At 39.0% G+C, this 6,380-nt stretch overlaps 1 pseudogene; it reads right to left on the reverse strand.

The window, feature by feature from the left end:
• Nucleotides 1-5,388: 5,388 nt before the first annotated feature.
• On the reverse strand, nt 5,389-5,860 carry LOC112623698 (annotated as a pseudogene).
• Between the last annotated feature and the right edge of the window lie 520 nt (nt 5,861-6,380).

The following is a 6,380-nucleotide window of genomic DNA, read 5'->3' on the forward strand; positions in this document are numbered from 1 at the left end:
TGAGGATACAGCGTTCATGACAGGAAGAGAAAGAGACAGGCACTAAGGAAAGGCCAAGTAAGGACACAGTGAGAAGCTGGCCACCTGTAACCCAAGGAAAGAGCTCTCAGCAGACACCAGTCCTGCTGGCACCTTATTCTTGGACTTTCCAGCCCCCAGAACTGTGAGAAAATAATGTTCTATATGGTATGTTCTTAAGGGAGTCCAAGCTGACTAAGACAAATGGTAAATACATTGTGATATATTCATACAAGTAAGGTATACACAGCAGTAAAAATGAATGAACCACTGACTCAAACTACATTGATGGATTGCAAAGATACTAGGCTGATGGAAAAAAGCCAGATAGGAAAGAATGCAGACTGTTGAAAGTCATTTATATAAAGTTTGAGATAGGCAGAACTAATTGATAGTTATTTCTGAGGGTGAGGAGGGTCTCACTTAGAAGGGCCATGAAAGTACTTTATAAGGTATTTCAAATATTCTATGTCTTGATTGGAATGGTGGTTATATATCAAAATTCATACTTAAGATCAGAGGGTTCTACATAAGAATGTTTAGAAAAATCTCCACTGGGTCCCTCTTTTTCTTTGTATGACACATAATGGATGCCCTTTATTATTTCAGTTTAATTTTCTCCACCTCCTGCACCACCCTTTTTTTTTTTTTTTTGAGACAGAATCTTCTTTTTTTTGAGACGGAGTCTCGCTCTGTCGCCCAGGCTGGAGTGCAGTGGCCAGATCTCAGCTCACTGCAAGCTCCGCCTCCCGGGTTTATGCCATTCTCCTGCCTCAGCCTCCTGAGTAGCTGGGACTACAGGTGCCCACCACCTCGCGTCGCTAGTTTTTTGTATTTTTTTTAGTAAAGACGGGGTTTCACCATGTTAGCCAGGATGGTCTCGATCTCCTGACCTCATGATCCGACCATCTCGGCCTCCCAATTGAGACAGAATCTTGCTGTATTGCCCAGGCTGGAGTGCAGTTGTGTGATCTCAGCTCACTGTAACCTCCGCCTCGAAGGTTCCATTGTGCTTCACTTGACACATGTGTCTTGGGTTCTAGGTCTGCCACTTCTTAAGCTTCACACTTTTTCAACTCCATATCATCACTCATTCTTATGAATTGTCTCATCCTAAAAGTCCCTTACCACTTTTTGCCTGATGAAATCCTACATGTATTTTGGTGTTCAGTTCAATTAGTGAATTCTTTTCTGATACTTCCAAGCAGAAATATTCCTCTGTTAGAACATTGTTCCTGTACAAGACAAGTCATAGGTTAGAAGAAGGTATTCACAGTGATTACATGGAACAAAGGACTCCAATTATATTCAGAATAAATAAATAACTCATAAATTAATTAGGAGAAGATGAACAACATATTTAAAAAAAGCAAAGACTTGAGCATTTATTATTTCCTTCTGCAATTAGCTGCATGTGAATTTTCCCATTAGAGTGTGAACCCAAACCCCTTGAAGGTAAGAACCATGACTAGTTAATCTTTACATTTTAGGCATATAGCACAGTACTAAAAAATATATTAGTGCCTAGAGTAATTAACAGAACATACTTTCTAGCCCTGTTGCCAGAGAGAGAAATGTAAAGTCATTGCACTAGAAGTGCTGTAGTGTCCATTTTTACTCAAGTGAGATGTCTGATATTTGTATCAGGAATTGAAAAGGAAGAGATTATTAGTGCCAATAGAGCTTTAACTTTTCACCTTCTGTCACCAGAGCAGGAGATGGCTGATCATGCAAAGCACACTTAATTGTCAGAGAGACTGCAGATCCAGCATTCTTGGAGAGTCAGCTGCTGCATTATGCAACCATTCTCAGGATTAACAGACATAGACTATACCTTAGTTGGGCTCTTTGTTTGTTTGTTTGTTTGTTTTTTAAGGAAAAAAGACTCAAGCCATGTACCAAGCAATGTAATAGAACAAAAGGGACTTCAATTCAGTACATGCATTGAAATTGGAGTAGTAAATCCATCAGAAACCCAAAATAACTCTTGGGACTGGGCACTTTATCTGTTTTCTTTACCAACTATTTTATCCTTTTCCAATTCTACTTGAACTTGACCCTTCCTTGAATTTGGCCTTTCATGTTTTCTCTGTTCACTTCTATCATACCCTTTCAATTTTATATTCACCATTAACTGCCTCACTTGATCTATATTACTTAATTCAAGTTCCCAAGGGTGATCCTGATTAACCCAATTCATTTTCCTGCTAAGTTATGACCTAGGTCACTAGCCCTTCTCAGCAGGCACCAAATTAAATAATTTCTCCATGTATCATCATATATTGATATTTGTTTCATGTATTCACTAAATAGCAATTATTAGAGACTCTATGGCCAAAACTAGTAATCATACATTTCCTACTTTGAAAAATTGTAATGAGGTTTATTTTGTTTTGTGATTACATCCATATTAGTAGATGTAAAATGAATATTTATTAAATTAACAACAACCACTTGTGTCTACAAAATATTCTCCAGTCACTTTCGGAGATGTTACATATATTTAAATCACAGCAGAAACTCAAAAATTGTTGTTGGTTGAGTTGGAAATTTAAATATGCTTTGCTCATCCTCAGCAAAATAGATTATTGTACTCTTGTGATGATTGCAAATAATTTAAGAAATATCTCAGGGACAGTCCACACATTAAATTTTCTCTTTTTCTGTCTCTGCAAATATTAAATGCATAGAAAATAAAGCTAAGGATGAGACCCATTTCTATACACTTGAGCTTGTGTTTGTGATAGAAAAACCGAGCGTCAGATTCAAAGAGTTATTTATATTTCTAGTGTCATGCTTGTTTCTCTAGTAGTTGTGATTTAGGTACCTAAAAAAATACAGGTCTGTCATGTAATTTTGTCATTTAGTCAAAATCTGATAAAATTATTAAATTTAAATACAACTTTACAAGTTGCCTGAAGCATGATTTGTTCTATTTGCATTTTCCTTGAATGGGGCCTTGTCAAGCACTTGGTTGGATTCAGCATCACTGAAAGTCAGCCCTTAATTCTGACTGCCCTTACAAATGGAGGAGAGCAGCCAGTTTCAACACATGACTCGGAGTTCATTTGGGGTTTTGTCGGCAGAGTGCAAAAAAATATATATATGTTGTTATCGGTTAAGTGTGGAAATTGGCATTTTTGTAGATGTTATATGGCTATATAAATTACATCTGGATATTAAATTATTGGCACAGGCATTTGCTATTTTGAAGAAACTAATTAAGTCTAAATGACTAATTCCCAGTTGCAGAGTCATGAACACAAAATATGATTCATGGAAGTAGGCAGCACTTCACATCCAAGACATGGTAATGCTTTATTTGTGTGCATTTAAGGAAGACGGTGGCAGGAGTTCATTTGCTGCACCTGTTACCAAAAGTTGTGAAGGCAAGAGCCTGGAATTGTCTGCACATCATGCCCATTGGCACTTCAGGAATGATCGCTGATGCCAGCCCCACTCTGGCAACCCTGCTTCTGACAGCCTCGTCATGACTCACACACAATGAGCACAGAGCATGAAGACACTGAGATGAGGGCCTGAAAACCTCCACAGAAATCAGGGGTAAACAAAGGGGGCTGTTGAGGTGGGAGTAGAGAAATTATTTTCCTTTCTGTTTTATAACAAGTGATAGGCTTGCATTTGCTGATTTAAGAATATTTACAAAGCATATACATTATACTTGTTAGTTTTGCTTCTGGATTTGAATCAGGAGCTATCTTCATCACACATAATTTTTTTAAAGCACTGACTTTTTCTAAAAAATGTGATGCTTGGGGCTTGTGTAAAGGATGCTTAGAATTTGTCTAAAACACTTGGTTCCTACTGTTTTGTAACTCTCCATCTGCTCTTCTCAGTAAGAAAAAAAAAACACAGGGCAGACAAGCATTGCTTACTGAAACTGCTATGGATGTAGTCATACTTTATTTTATTTCACTGCTCAACATACATTTTTCTTTTTAAAACAGCATCATTACTGCTGTAATCAGAGGTCTGATGTTTTCTAGTCAAGGACAAATTAGACCAATCAGTTGCCCTGCTTTTGAATGTGAATCTTGAGTAGAAGAGTAGGCAGTATCTTAATGGTTAGCTTTCCACCCTCCTGCTAGTGGAGTCCTCAGCAGCCTTTGCCATCTGGGAGACAACTGTGGGAGCTCCTGCCTCTGAGCTTTGGGAGCTGACTTGCTTTCTGTGTGTATTCTGAAGCCTTGTTCTTCATCCTTTGATACATTTTGAACCCTTCTTCACTCCCTGATTTCCTTCCAATGAATTTTACGTCTAGTTTTCAAATACAGAGATTTTACTGATATATTACTTATAATTTTATTTTAAAATTTTCACTCAGAATGCAAATGATCATGATGCAAGTGACATTATGAAATAAAAAGCAAATTCCTCATAAGTATTATGATTTATTGTTAATAACAAAATATTTAAAATTATCTCACAATTGTTGAAACCAATATGTCAGAAAACCATGGTTGAAAAATGCTGATATCTGGCCTTAGCACCTAATGGCAACCTGTTTCCAATTTTTATGTAGAGATGGTCTCTGAGATCTAGAGACCATCTACAGAGATGGTTTCAAACTTTAGGATCTGGGAATTTAAGACAACATAATTATACCATTTGTAGGAACCTACTGGAGTGGGAAAAATTCTACCTGGGGGAGGCTTTGGCTAAGCAGAAATGAAAATGGGAGGAAGGAGACTAGGGTGTATGTGGGAAAGACTGAAAGAAGAACTTCAAGGATGAGGTTGGAATAGGTTGAAAGAGAATACGTAGCTTTATCATACTGACACTTCTTTGGTGTGTAACTAATGTTCCTGAGTTTTCCAGGTGGTAAGACACTAGGTAGGTCATTCATTCACTATGTAGGCTACTTTTATTTATTTATTTATTTTTGAAGTCCTTGTCCTTTATTGGGCAAGGAGTGAGGGAAGCAGACAGACCGGTTAGACATAGTAGATGGGTGTGTGAGGACAAATGCTACCCAAAAGCCAGCCAACCCACACTCCCCTGAAATGGATGCTAATGCCCTTCAAACTCTGGGCAATGGTTTCACACAGCCTCTTCCAAGGATAAAAGAAGGGGTTCTTGTAAAGCTTCTTGTTACCCTCACAAAGCAAGTTCTGAGTTCTGGTTTTTCTAGGACACTAACTCTAGTCACAAAGATCTCTGGAGTAATCAGGCATGGTGGAGTGGCAAGGTGAGTGTTTCAAAAGGATAAGTAGAACAGGAGTCTTGCCCAAACCCTGTTACAATGTCAGTGCCTGTGTATGGCTTCTCAGCCCAACCAGAAATTGACAGAGAGGCATGTATGTGGTGAAAAGATATACGTATATTTAGGATTAATCAGCTGGACTCAGTTTAGATTATTCCAATTTTGTTGGCAACATCCAAAGCATTGTAATCAGGAGCCAGTTGAACATATGCCTTCTTCTCTCCATCAGGCCGAATCAGGTGTTGACCTCGGCCCCTCAATGTCATAGAGCTTCTTCACAGCCTGTTTAATCTGGTGCTTGTTGGCTTTAGCATCCACAATGAACACAAGTGTGTTGTTGTCGTCTATCTTCTCCGTGGCAGATTCAGTGGTCAGCAGAAACTTGATGATAGCATAGTGGTCAAGCTTGTTTCTCCTGGGAGTGCTCTTCCGAGGATATTTGGACTGCCTCCGGAGTCGCGGTGTCTTGGGCCGCCAGAAGGTGGGTGATGTGCAGATCTTTTTCTGTGTGTGTGTGGCTGTAGATACCTTTCAACACTGCCTTCTTGGCCTTTAAAGCCTTCTCTTTGGCTTCTGCTTTGGAGGGGCAGGAGCTTCCTTCTTCGCTTTTGGCACCATCTTGTCTCATGGTTACTTTCATAATGATAGTCACTATATAAGAGAATTGCCTCGCCGAAGAGTCTGTTGAGATAGCATTCATTTTGTAGATGAATGGCCACACTGTTGTAATCATAGCTAACTGAACCCACTTGTGAGTCACTAACACTGGGGCAGCCAATCCACAGTCTGCCCAGTGGCCTGTAATGATGGCCTGCTATGCAAAGCTCTTTTTTTTTTTTTTTTTTTAATGTCCTGAAATTACTTGATGCTATCTAAAAACCTAAATCTTTTATTATTATTATTATTATTATTATTATTATACTTTAAGTTCTAGGGTACATGTGCATAACGTGCAGGTTTGTTACATATGTATACTTGTGCCATGTTGGTGTGCTGCACCCGTCGACTCGTCAGCACCCATCAACTCGTCATTTACATCAGGTATAACTCCCAATGCAATCCCTCCCCCGTCCCCCTTCCCCATGATAGACCCTGGTGTGTGATATTCCCCTTCCCGAGTCCAAGTGATCTCATTGTT

Source organism: Theropithecus gelada, chromosome 4 (assembly GCF_003255815.1).
Source record: "Theropithecus gelada isolate Dixy chromosome 4, Tgel_1.0, whole genome shotgun sequence".
NCBI lineage: Eukaryota > Metazoa > Chordata > Mammalia > Primates > Cercopithecidae > Theropithecus > Theropithecus gelada.